Below are 15192 nucleotides of genomic sequence, written 5' to 3' on the forward strand. Positions count from 1 at the left end.
GACAAGATAAGGCGAAATTGACAATAACCATGCACTAGAAGCTGGACAAGCTGAAGATGAGAAGACAAGAGTCATGCACAAGCAGCTGGACAAGCTAAGGCGAAATTGACAATAACCATGCACTAGAATATGGACAAGCTGAAAATGAGAAGACAAGAGTCATGCACAAGCAGCTGGACAAGCTAAGGCGAAATTGACAATAACCATGCACTAGAAGATGGACAAGCTGAAGGTGAGAAGACTTATTAATTATATCCAAAATGAACTTCTTGCTTCATTTTAGAATAATAATGTTTTTTTGTCAACTACTTAACCAAACTACCTATTAAAACAGAGCAATTAGATCGTTTATAAAGATGTCTAATTCGCACTAAAGTAACGTGTACGGATGCAGTACGGTTAAGTTCAACATAGCGAGTGTTATTTAATGCCACAATCGCTAAATCTTATGCGTAGTAACTAGTACGTATATCGATGATATTTTTTATGTAAATAATTCAAACAAAACTCTTTTTTTCTCTTAACTCCAGGGATAGATTTCAGTGCGCTCCAGTTAGCACATTAGTATTGGCCGGAGGAACAAAATGTACTATGGGTTAATTCTGGGCAGCACTTGGACCAGACCCTGACACCATCCTTTCATAATATGAAGAAACGTGGAAAAGTTTACTCCATGCCTTTCTCTGTTCCAGAGTGACCACAGGCATTACAATAAAAATATTAAAAACCGCATAAGTAAGAGCGGAGGTCGCCGGCAGTTCGGCGCAAATGTCGCCTCGGACACTTACATTATTCCTTACGGCCGTGGCGCCCTCTCCCCAGCCCCCGCCTATTATCTCAATACTTTAGATAGTCACCGGACATTCTCGGAGGCCGATCGCTCGCCCAAATGACCAGCCATTTGCCAAGATCCGATTAGTCATGATTGTGTTTGTGTTGTACTATAAAAATATAATCCCACCCCGGCTTAGTGCGTGCGACCCGAGCGGAATTGATACGCTGAAAAGGATTGAGACTGTCAAAGGCGATGCAGACGGACTGACTTTGAAGAATTTTCCTTGAATTTAATCAGTATTGGCGGTAGTTCAAGAAAATTAATCTGACGGATTATTTTCCTTCTATGGTTTTAATCATATTGGAATTTAATTAATATTTCGTATTTAAACGGAGTTGGTATTTTATATCTGCAAAATGTAGAGTCTAAATTGAAGAATACGTGTGTTTAAAATGGTTAATCACTGCAATCCTGAAAGTATACGAGTATTCATAATTTGCGTATTTAGAATAATAAGTAATAGACTTACTGTCTCCAATATTATTTGCAAGTATACCTAAACCTGAAAGTTATCAGTGTGAAAGCAACAGAATGTCTCTTTCAAGAAAAGTATACCTACCTACTCGTACATGCATACCTACATACAACTGTAACATACATTGTAATTTGCTATGGAACCGCTGAATTGCGAAATGTACGACACCCTTCGTCGACAATGCAATTCACGGTATTGTTATGCACTTGCACAATTATCATTATTCAGTCAGTCAGTAGGAACATTTTATCTTTGGTTGTTTACAGATTGATGTTCTGTAAGTAGGTAGGTAGAAGTTAAATATTGCGTACATTTCGCTACATTTGTTTCTGTCACTGTAAAAAGTCAAAAGTAATTTATTTTCTGCAAATAGGCTCTTTTATTTCCCAGAGTAATTTTAACCCTACCACAGCTTCATTTCATGCATGATTCCATTTTAATTTTAAATAGATAAATAAGGACCTCTTCTGCCATTGCGCTTCATTTGAAAGAAAAACTATGTTCAAAACACAAACAGAACCATAAATTTTCCACATTTTATTGAATGTGCGATACCTCATATCTCTGTATCGTGCTGATCAAAATGATTTTACTTTTGTATTTCCATCGACAATCAATAGCGATTGATGCTGGGGGAGCGTTCCGGTCGGCTGTACTTATCCGATGAACCGGTTGGAAGACGTTCTGCACCATTATACAGCCCGGCTGCACCACTTGTTAGAGCTCCAATAAAAATAATTTATAAACCGAAATTCAATTGTAAAAAAAAGAACTTACGAGAAACAGTTTTCTCTACAGTTAGAGCTTATAAAAGTTCTTAAAATCTGATAGAGTTATTTTAATTGATATCTAAGTAAAGTAGGTGTTTAGGTTAGGCAAATTACTGAACGTGATATTGTTATGTGTACTATTGATGAAACATATAGGTAGGTACTGTAGCTCTCTTATGGTAGGACAACAGGTAATACGAGCCTGTACAATATACCGAGCGCGTTCTATCATATTATTCTCTTTTGAAATTCCCACACATCCCTAAATAATACAAATTCAAAGTATCTATCTCTACATTTCCTATATTTGAAAAGATGTTAGCATAATTTCAGATATTTAAGTAGTAGCATCAAGTTCTATTCAGAATATTATGACCTAGATATTTTCAAGTAGGCAAGTAATATACAAAAAGAAGGTATCAATACATTCACGTATCACAATAAATATTCCTCTGTAATCCACACACGGAGCTAGGTAAAAATATGCCGTCCTTTTACTTTCACTGTCAAATTCAATCGCTATAACCACAAATTGTTGACGGCACAAAGTGTTCGCCGCGTTTAAAATGACATTAGCGTCATACAGAGACGTGCTTCGGGAGCAGTTGCTCGCAGCCTCGAGCAGCACGCTTCGGTGAACCCTGATCCTATCATAACGCAATCGCATATCGCCTAGCCCTGTACACCGACAAGGTTCCATCTCAAAAACCCCATAAAAACACAACCTTATGCTCAAGCAATAGAAAACTAAATTCCCACACGCCTACAGCTTACAACCGTGTTCTAGCAAGCCGAATGAAATCTGCAGATATTTACGTTGATAGCCTGGAAGGCAAAGAAGTGGAGTAGGTACGTGAACTCGATCAGGGACTATAATAACGTAAAGCTCTCGATCGCTATTTTCCTGTAAAGTATGGTGATATTTTTATATATTACTTACTCAAAGTTTCATTCATTGTCTTTTAAAAGTTGTACCTAGATCTTAAAAACAACTCTTAAAGGTAAAGGTACTATTCTATAAACAATTCCACTGACATAAACTACGATTGATTAAGTAGGTACCTATTTCTAATATGAAAATGTGAAAATTATAGGTAGGTAGGTACATGTTAATTTTCAGAAAACCGAAATCCCATTTTTGCATAGAACAATTATTCCTCTTACATAAATAAATACAAGAGGAGCTTTGCGTAATTTAAGGCAGATTTTAATGGCACTTATAGGTAAATACCACAAACAATTATAGGCTAAAATCTATTAAGGAAAGCCCAATTGAGAAAAATGGGGAAAATATCCACAAAACCCATAAAATATCCCCCTAAGCTCGCGCTCACCGATAATCCCTTTAGCGAGGGAAAAACTTCAAAAGTTAGTGCGGGCGTGGTGGGGTCCCGAATTTTTGATCTCTATTAAATTGTTTCAAATGGTTTAACTTGTCGCGGCTCAATCAGTGCGCCCCGCAGTTTCACGCTGGCTGCCCGGAATACTTGATGCTTCACGCGTCACACCTCCGCTGCACGTGCACGACATATTTCTGTGAATTACATAAACTATTCCATTGTGCCTCATAGAGACGTTTTGGTACATAGGTACAGGTAAAGGGGTAAGGGTAAATGGACAGAAGCTAAATCGGTCTTTTGAGTTGAACTAGTTGAACACTCGATTTTTCACGGAAAATCCATAATTTTCCACATAAGTAAAAACTAATCAATTTTGCTTGATACAGACGTTTTGGTATACAGGTAAAGGGGTAAGGAAAATAGACAAAATTTAATCGAGCTTTTGAGTTGAACTCTCGATTTTTGACGGAAATTCCATGATTTTCCCACATAAGAAAAAACTATTCCATTGTGCTATAAATATAATACAGACGTTTTGGTATACAGCTAAAGGGGTAAGGAAAATGGACAAAAAATTTATCGAGCTTTTGAGTCGAACGAGGAAAATCTATGCTTTTTCCCACATAGGTACCTATATGTATAGAAAAAAAATATTTTTATTAGTGTTAAAACTTTCTTTAAAACAGCATAATAATTTTTGATTCAGGTCACGCGAATTAACACTTCTCTGTATAATAAAAACAACAACAAAAAAACATTAAATATTTTATAAACATCGTTAAAACCCTGCAAGTAGCGATAATCCAGGATTTTACTTGAAAAAGTCCAGAGATGGGCATTTTATAAATTAGTATCGATATAAAAATATGGGGCTATTAATATTTTATCTGTGATATGATATTCCATGAGCATAAATCTGATGCTGCGAGGTGGAGGGTCGCATCACGCAGCTGATTTATTCACTGGTGATATTTTATAGCGCAGTTTGTTCCGGGCTCTGCGTTATTGTTAGGGCGCAGTAACTCACATACGTTTGCCCTATAAGAAAACTTTTAAAGTCCAATGATAAAATATTGAAACTGAGAAAATTGACACCAAAGAATAAGTCTCCGCGGGGTCGCATAGAAGTTCAAATTCGTTTATTGTTTATGTCATAACATTAACCACATCATAACATTATCAGCTAATTAAAGTTTTTCAATATTAAAACATTCGCACACTTAGGTATGTTAGGTAATGGCATGTAAATCCTCTGAAAATCCTTGTTTCTTTCTCGATTCCATTCCATTACTGTATATTGAAAAAATCTATCTGTCTAAACATTTTTTTATGTTGTAAAAAATAAGATAAAGCCAATCTGTAACACGAATGAAAAGTTGCCAGGCTGCCGTGATTATTACCCCATAATTAGGCATAATTCAGTGAACGCTGACACAGGGATCGGCGATACGAGCTCAGGGGCCCAGCGATCGCTCCCGAGGGAAACCTACACTTAATTCTTTGCTCGTTTTATTTGTAACTGCTATAAGTGCTTGCTTGTCCCTAAATACTCTGAAAGATACCCTTAGGTATTTTTTAGTAGAAATGTATTTTTCAATAGTTTTAATTTTCTATTAAATCGATGCTTATTTAAAGTAATTCGTTATAATTAAAGCTGTTGTTTGTTGCATTGTTTTTCTTTATTTAAATGCCCTTAAAGTTAATAAGTTCGCGAGCCTAACATCCGATTAATAAACTTCGTAACCAGCCCCAATAAAAATAATATTTCCGAGTGTCCCCCAAACTTTTAAATTGCGTGAAATTAAATTTAGAATACACTTTTTATCCCGTTGGAGTCTGACAAATAGCCGGGAGCAGCGGCGCGATTTAGTCACGCTGTAATTGGTTTTTTAATGCGGCGCTCGCGAAGTACCACCTTCCGCTTTATCAAGTGAATACATTATCAAATCGTTAGGATGCGGTCGGGTCGACCCCCGCGCTATGAATAAGAATCAAATGCTTCGGATGTTCACACAACGCCCGCCTGGTCGCGCGCCGTCCGCGGCAGAGGGGTTGCAAATTAGTGATACGCACAACGACTCCGCATTTTAACGGTTAATAAATACAAATTGAACCATAATACTTACTGTTATGATTTGGTTAGTTAATATTATGATTATATTCATTAAAAATAAATTCATTTTTGAAATGAAAAGTAGAGTCAATGTTTATCAGTCCCTTTAGAGTTTAAGTACACTCGTAAAACAGCATAGTACTATTTTGAAGTTAATTAATTAATAGGTGTCTATTGTTTTAAGAGTTAGAATAACTGTTCTTGATAATAACTGAGAAAAACAGTTTAAGATTGAAAATGTCTAACTACTGATCATATTGTCATTTTTGTAACACATATTTGGAGGAGCTCTCATTCCTATCTGATAAATTACATACTTAATTACTGCAGACATCATCCTATTACGAGACAAAATGAAAAGGTATGGCTTTAGACTGATGAAAAAGATAGTTGACACATCCATCGAAACTTTTATTTACTGCAAATGAATCGGTGCACTATTCTCCCAAAACATTTCGTCACCCCAGTCACGTGCCGCGTTACGTTCGATCACAGACAAGACATGTTCGATCTTCTGTCTCCTCTCGTCTACCCCGAATATTGGTAACGATACAGTGGCCCCGCCGAAATGTGCCACTCGTAAACCCACCGTGTCCGTTTTATGAAAGTATTAACGACTCCAAAGGCAGTTTTGTTGTGACAAAAGCTTATTAAGATCGCCTCTTTTAGTGAAGGGCCTCGGTTTTACAATCGAAGCTGGGAAACATGTAAAAAGCGTGGTGGAACTGTTATCGCACTCATAAATATACGTAGTTGGTATAAGAAGGAAATGCACGGTATATCGGAGCTTGTCTCCGTGGTTAAGTGGCCCATTCACGTGCAAACGAGCGAGCACTTTAAAAATAATAAAACCCCTTCAGCGGGTATCTGCGCGAGCGGGCGCTAGGCCTTGTTTAGCGGCACAGATTTATGTCAAGCATTCATGAAGCGCAGGTTAAAAATAGTTTTAAAAGTTTTGGTTGACTACTTTATTAATAGGTACCTGCTGTATTAACATTGATCAAATAACTTTGTTTGATAACATCAAAGTAGAGTCTGGTACGCGCCGCAAAAATCCTATCAGAATGATCTATTAGCAGTGTTAGCTTTAACTATTAGGTATGTTAGGAAAGTAACTGATACATACATAGTACAAGTACACAATATACAGGTACGTAGGTAACTCTAATTCTAACTATGTAACATTAAAAGGCTCTCACTTTTTCAAACAATAATGTGTCAAATTGCATAGATACCCCTATTTTAGTGGGTAGTTGGTTATAGAGGTGAGCAGAATGCGCCAAGTTTCACTCTTCCCGGGCTGATTGCATTACAGAACCAACAAGCGCGCGCGCTGTGTGCACAACCCATCAGCTGACCGCGACCCACAGCGCAAACACACCTAACTAACCGAATATCACACTTTTATTAACGTTACTAGTTTTGGCCAGCGATTTTGCCCGCGTGGTTCGATTTGATACAGAAAGTATTTTAGCTTTTACTTTATCATGGTAGATAATAACCTATGTTCAGCTAGCTTCTGTTAAAATACATTCTGATATTATCCTTTAAATAACATTTTTCACCTTTATAATATAGTGGTAGATTTGTCTTTCGGGTGCTTTTTCAAATTCCTGAAATTATGAAAGTAGAATAGCGCCTACCATGCGGCCATGCTCCAATTTCTAATTATTATAAACGGAAAAGGACTTTGAAGTGTTTGCATTGAATGCTGATAAAATATGCACGTATTTACCGTAATCAGCGCCCCTGTCACAGCAAACATCGAATCACTCAAGAGACGCGGCCCGTATTTCCTTTACGTGTGCTGTGATCGCCTATCTAGTTAGCGGGGACACGGGGAAAAAATGATATATACTGGCAATCCAAATAGATTGTTATCCACCCGTGTTTGCCGGCGCCGCGGCACGTTCGGATAACAAGCGGGCTGAAACACAGCCGTGACAGACCCTTAGCACCAGTGGAACTGAACAATGCTACTGACAGGTGTCCATTGGCCACTATCCTCAACTTCCGAAGAAAATCGGTGCGCCCTCTTTTAACGTAATTGGGTTTTCGTTCAAGTGATTAGCTCTGAATTTCTTAAAAAAAAAACAACGCGTGTTTATGTATCCTGCAAAAGATAGTGGGACAAGTGTAGGTACCTAATGCATATATTTAGAAAGGTAATAGAAATTATTATAGAGTTTCGATATGAAGAAAACATTTCCAAATATGAGGAAATTGGAAGAGAAAAATATCGCATTATCTGCAGCGAATATCCGTACGGAAATATTGCACGAAAGCATTTAATTGTTTTTGGGGTTGCAGTGTCCAATTTATCTTGTAGGTAAACCATCGGTCGGCGGGGGTCATAAAAATTTATACGAGATATTTCCGCAGTATTAATTCGTTGCCCGTAGCTAAAACTATAAACGGCGGCTAATCCCATGTATCATAGCGGGGCGGTCATTGATTCACTGATATCGGGTGGCCGCGGTGACTTATTGCCGTCCCCTGTGACCCACGGCGCGGCCCGCCGCATCTGCCCAGCCACGGGGACACCGTGCACCTAATACACCTCATCATTCGCCACCGTCTCACTATTCGTTTCGTGACTAATTGGGCGTAGGCGTTCTCTGCAACTTACTTTATCTTCCCTGGGAGATTTACGATTATTACCCATATCGATGCGTGCATTATTTCCATGTAAGTTTCTTAATACTTCATTTAGCAAAATGAAGAATTTGCGCCACTAATTGTTTGGGAAATCGTGTCACTGAGCTACACAAAGCTTGATAAGAGAATTACAAGTCACCATTAGCATAAGCCGCGGCGCGGGCGCAAAACAGATAGCGGTAAGGTGCTTAGGTAAATTAAGCGGCGCGCTGTCTACGACGCTACGCCGTAGCAGGTAGCGCGGCGCTACACGACCGGCTTATCAGCTTTATTGACATAAATTGTTCTACATTTGCATTCGACTTCAGTATTTCACAGGGTTTTCTGGAAAATATATATTTTATAATTATTACTTATTGTAATGGAACGTCAAAGAAGTAAGTCACGTCATGTTATCTTCAGCAAATTTTCAAAGAAATATTTGTTCCATTTGTACAGGATACTCGAATTTGTCCATATCCAGGTTGAGAGGGCCGGCTGGAGGCGGCGATGGCCGTGATTGGATTAGGTCCAGCGCGGACGACGAGCCCCCGGGGAGCGGATCGTCGCTAATACACTGCCACTGCCGCCAAAGCCAATACAAATAAAATCGCCAATCGCCGGCCCGATGCAACCTCGTAAAAAACAAATGAAAACGTTTTATACGCTTTTTTGTTTTATTGTGATTCGTATAATCATTGCGATTTTTATTACAGCAACAGAAAAAAGTGAATTAATTGTTTGTTCTAGATCCTATAAAATGAAAAAAGGTCTGTCTACCTAATTCTCATGGTCATTTTGCCAACACAATGTTTAAAAAGGCTCATTTCATCTACACAATTACAAAGTTATTTCTAAACTAAGGTACATACCTACTTACGCTATCGATGTAATCTCCACTATTCCGTATTTTGTCCACACTAACAACCGTTCTAATGCACCCACTTTTTCCAATGTCCATCTCAATTCGACTATTTAAGGAAATTATTAGGTGCAATTACGGTGGTTGTAGTGCGTGATTGGAATGCACCGGGGGAGAGGGGCCGGCGACAAATTCTTACAAATTAATACATCTATCTTGAACCACGCTCGTGCGATACGTGTGGAATACTATATCATTCTATCCTAACACGATTTCTGGGACTGTCTGTTGACATTGAGTGCTTTTGAGAGGGTTGTAGCTAAGTATATTAGTTATCATATTCGAACTGTTTTAGCCGTTGTTGCCAAACAAAGGTTTTATAGATTCGCAATGAATAAATTGGTTTGTTCAGTCGTGCCAAAGTAGTTATAGATGCTGGGTAAGTACAAGGAAAACATAAAAATTCATATTTAGCATTACAAGGAGTCCTCGAGTATTCCGGAGACAATGCCGCAACACAGCGGGGAATTCCATTTCTAATCTCGAAGTATAATCTGCGGAGTCAGCCAGCGCCGCCTGCAATATGCGTCCGCCCCGCGCCCGCGTTCACACTCCTTGTTTCGAGAGCAATCGAGGCGCCAATAAAAAGACGATCGTCGCTCCGAGCCCAGCAGACTTATTTACAGAACACCCTGCCATCGCTATTTATTTTATTGACTCCCATTTGCTCTGACTTTTATCGCTACCCACTTCCCGGATAAAACAACGGCTACCTTACCTGCTGCTTTTTGTCCGAACTCAACTAATAGTGCGTGCCCTCCCGATCCCATTGTTACCGCCGTCCCCCGATTGAAACGCACAATGCTATTTCAGCCTTGACCCTAAAGATCGCGATATTTCATAAACTTTAAACCATTTGCGATATGCGTTAGTTTTATTACTTCAATTTAAAACTTTCTATTGTGCTACCGAATACATAGAGTTTCAATCTTTTTTTTTTCAATAAAAAAGAGTTCTGAACTGGTGGATTAAATAGAGAGTTCTAAGTAACCCTAACAAAATAAGAAAAATGTGAAATATACAGGCAGTTTGTTTTATTGCACAAGGTTGCGGTGGGCAGCGGGCAAGGGGTGAGCCCCATTTTCCACACATCATTGCATCGGGCCGCAGATTTATTTGCATGCGGGCCGCTGACCAGGATCCATTACTGCCATTACGACGCTATCTGATCAACCGGCACAAGAATTATAGCGTCCTTGTTTTTCTTAACTACACGAAAAAATGCCAACTGGGAGAAAAAGCCGAATATTTAGGAAGTCGCATTGAAAGGATTGGTTATACGAGCGGTTATGGCTTCCGCTATATTTCTTTTGTTTAGGGGTGGATTTAGTGGATATTGACCAACGTACATTATTGGTTTTGCTTAGGGTAAATAAAATTATGTTATGGTAATAAATTCAATTGCTGTATATTTATTATAGGTAATGTTTGGTATACCTACTGCCTAATTTTTGTTGCGCATTATGTTATCAAGGCGTTTGTTGTTATCGAACAAGTTTACTGGCATTATCGGCTGAGTCTTTCGTATCATTCTTCCATATAACTTTCTTAAGTTGCGTCAAAGTCAGGGAAAGTTTCGGAGGGCGGCTATTTGCTAACTTCATTCAGATTTATGCCACGCGTCCCGCGGCTCCTCAATACGGGTAATGAACGGGGCGGAAACTATAAATCTACTTAGTCGCCAAAGTTGCGTAATCGAGGAGAAAGAAGAAAGTGAATAAACATCCCTATTTATCGTTTACGCGCGGTAGTAGAGTCGACCTTCCGCTTGCCATTTGAACCTGCTTAGTGAGGTTTCCGCTTAGCGCATAAGTCCGTAATTAGGTCACAGTTCACACTCAGGTGTCAAGGGTCACTGTTCGATTTTACGTTCGAGTGACAATCAGCCTACATTGACATTATTGGGTTTTAAATGCTGACACAGTTTTCTACACATGCAAACTAAAGTAAACAATCTGACAAAACATGTATTATTATGGAAGTTTTTCATTTGGAATCATAAAAACAATATTGTTTTCAGTGTCCATATGGATAGGTAGTTAATTAACCATAATTATTCCTTATAATAGTCGTAGTATAGTAAGTAGGCGTTGCTACAGTGCACTCACAGGCAATCACTTAAAACGTAATTAAAAATGAACTGTGCCAGTAATGTGACTACGTTTTGTTATATTTCAGAAAGCCGAAGACTAGACGGAGTAGGTATACCCATGAAGATCGAAAGCGTTGAATTGAGATGTGATTATGTAAGCGGCCACATAAATAGTTAAGATATTCTTGACCGGGCGGGGACGGCGCGGACGCTTTATTGTTGCTTATCAATAGGCTAGTGATGGAAATAAAGTAGGTGGTTAGAATATCTATCTATGCAACTATAAAAAGTTGGTTTTAACTGAACTGGTTTTATGTCGATTGTAGTGAAAAGTGTACTCGTAAATCTACCTTTTATTACTGTATCGTTTATACAGTCGTCATATGTAATGTACAATGTAGGGTAATAAATTAAAGGTAATTTTGCACAATCTAACACGAATTTAAACAAAGTCAAATATCGTAGGTCTGCCTGAGGTCTAAGCAAGGGTTACTACGAGTTGCTACGGTGCGGTGTTACGTGCTACGAAATATTTTGTTGATTCCCAGTTTCCCATGCACGTACGTACGTACATATTATTAATTTTATTATTTGAAAGCAAAATATCGTGTCAAATAGTTCTGCTTGAGGTCTAAGCAAGGGTACCTACTACGAGTTGCTACGTGCTACGAAAATTTTCTAGCTTCCCATGCATTCTGAAGGCATTTGCTGCACGTACCGTATTTTACATAATTGAACCACTTATTACATAATTAAGTAAGATTTTTTTTTATCCTCAACGAGGAAGCTCTTGGCCTGTATCTCACCTGTATTTCTTAGGTATTATGTTTTTTTCAGCACCGGCCAGTGAATATTTTGTTAGTTAATTTAAGAAGTTGAATAAATCATCGATTGTAGACACGTATCGATATAATCAGGCGGCATCACTAGACCATACATTCGCATGGGATGGACGCGACAAATCAAGTCGCGCTGCAATGGGGCGGCTCGCATCGACAGCGCTGATTTATCGTTGGCCTGCTATCGCGACATTTGTTTCGTTGTATGCATTTTGTTTAATATTAAAAGATCTCCTATCCATAGAACAGTAACATAGCTAAAACTAAAAAATGCAAATTAATGACTTTTCAGTGACTCTACATTTTCCAATTTAACTTTTCGACGAAGTAGCTTTTGTTATAATATAGGCACCTACTTAAATTTAAGTACTGGTATTATAAAAGTTAATGTAGATAAGTAGCAAAAATTACTTTGCTTTTAGAATTTAACTAAAATTCAAAATTAAGTTCATTTGCCAGCAACACGTGTTTTAAAATGCAAACGGGTCACGAGTCGCCATTAAATTTAACATTTCTTTGCAGAGGACGGCTAATCGCATGTTAACGGTCGGCGACCGTGGTAAATCTCTGGTAATCCGGCGCAGAACAAATATAGCTGAGAGGTAGATAAGGTGCGGGCAGCGGGAGCGTGCTGCTAATGCGCCATTTGTATGATGATGTGCTGACCGCCGGCCCGCGGCTAAATGTTGAGGTCGAGACCTGCTGCCGACGCATCGTAAATATCGCACGACGAATATACCCTTAAGGTGGACTTGTATCGGTCGCGACGCCGCGCCGTCACAGCGACTTCATGAATGTGTTAGGTGGTAAACACTCACAACTTTCGCTGCACACCACCATAAAAACAAAATTCGTATGCAGTGTGACTGTTGTTGAGATAGACGTTTGGTAGACCCAGTCTTATCGCGTGACGAGTGGCACTCACTGAATGCCGTAAAATTGTTCATGTGAAAAATCACATGAAAAATCATGTCTATAAAATAAATAAATTGCTCTATCGTCTACTTTTAAGTACCTTTTTTGCAAAGTCATCCAGCCAGTACTTTAATGCGATTAGTTTATGATGATTTGCGTTGCATTTGTTGCTAGGCGCAGCAGACGGAAATCCACCTTTAAAATGGTAATGATGGATGGATGTCTCGGAGGTTCAAGGTTCTCAAGACTTGTAGATGAATGAAGCGTTAACTTAGTAGAAGTAATAACAGTCAGTTATTTATTTAGTAAAACAGTATTTTGAGAGCTTGATCCTTCGACAGCAGACACAAACTTGGACTCTTAGGATTGGTTTAATTTCAGGGTCGTCCTGAGGATGGGTTTAAGAGAACGAACGAATTTATGTCTTTGGTAAAGTTTTATAATAATACAATGAACAAATGAAACAAATCATCCACACAACCAAGCCAGTAATTTGCCTTATAAATCGAATAAAAATACTCGCAACACGTTATCAGCAAGAGTAAATTTGTAAAAGCCACAAAGAGAGCGACGTGTGTCGTCACTGAAAACGGGGCATGAGTGTAAACAGTGCCGGCAATATTTGCTGTTGACAAAAAAAATGACCGGTGGCAGTCAGTTCATTTAAATGGTAAACGCGCGCTTAGAATGGACCGGCACGCGCGCCCACGTCCAAGCCACAATTTTGCGGTAGCTTTGTGTGTAACGTCCTTGCTGTAACTACATTACCTAACTTTATTTTGTAGGTCAACGGGAATTTTGACGTGTTACTGATATTTTTGTAAGATTTTAAAAACGCAATTGATCTATGTGCGGAAGAGAAGGAATTAAGTAATTCAATTGTCTCTTACTTAACTTTTTTACATTACACCTAAAGCACGAAACTAACATTGACGAATGCTAAGTATTTAGTACCTAATAAGTAGGTACCTATTATGTAGAGATAGATTGGGCCTAGTAAGCAATTTTTGTTGCAAAAATTTTTGAATGGGGTTAAATAGGAGTTATTTTGGATGATTTCTGAAGATCTTATTGTTTAATATAAAATCTTTTAGTAACAAAAAATATTTCATTATGGGATTATTGAAGGCGGAATGACGCGCAATAAAACATTAATTTAGATTGAAATCCATGTGGACTTCACAGATGTGACTTTCATAGGCAAAGTATAATTTCACATTATAAAGTTAAATAAAAAGTTCTTGATAGACAAACTCTTTTTTTTATCCACAACGAGGAAGCTCTTTTATTCTAAAACAAAATTAAAGGAAGCACTTCAGTTATGCTTTTCATTGAAATGGGAAAATTATAAGGCGCCTACTTATAATTGAACCCCGTGATGCAGCGGATGAGTCGGCTAGAGAGCGTCATTAGTGGTTATCACTTCATTCCGGCTGAAAAAACTTCAACAGCCCTCCTCTCACGTGCGGTTAATGATTTATTAATTTTCACCTCCATAAATATGCCGCATATAATAGGTAATGAGTATTCAAAATTAAAGGATCGTGACTTGATAGTTTAACACAAAGCTTAAATGCTTTGTGTCATAGAATAAAACTAGGTAGGTATTTAGTTTTAGATTTAATTGAACTTTGAATAAGTAGACTAAGTTAAATCTATTTTTGTGTCGTTGTCATTTAAGTATAGTGTATATTTTGCATTAGAACAACTCAATAAAAAAACTAATCTTATCGCAGACGACTTATTTCGCTAAACAGACAAGGTATGTAGAGTGCGTGTCTTTATTACTTAACTGTAAGATTTACTGGGTATTGAGGTATTTTCAGTGAAAAGCGATTAAAAAGTTTTAATTCAAAAGTTCCCAACCCTACAGAGCTGACAGGTTGTGCGTAGAGCGCTGGAGTGGAGAGCTGTCGAGTCAGCAGCGCGCGCGATCGATACCACGCAACAGCCAGCCTACTGAACACTGAACGGCTTTGTCAGCTTTTGTTTCGCATTAAAATCGGTACAGATACCTACAGCCTCCTTTGTGGCAAAAGATACAAAATTAACTCGTCATTAGGAGATAATGGCTAAGTAGAACTTTATGTTACAATACCTACACAATAAGTAACTATTTAAATAAATAAATACCAAAATTGTAAGTGTTTTAAATAAAACCACCCAGTGGCGGCGTAGCATGGGTTGGCACCCGGGGCGATCACTTTAGAACAACAGTTTATTTATATTATAAATAAACCATAATATTTCCTGA

Source organism: Ostrinia nubilalis, chromosome 3, assembly GCF_963855985.1.
Source record: "Ostrinia nubilalis chromosome 3, ilOstNubi1.1, whole genome shotgun sequence".
In the NCBI taxonomy this organism is placed as follows: Eukaryota; Metazoa; Arthropoda; class Insecta; order Lepidoptera; family Crambidae; genus Ostrinia; species Ostrinia nubilalis.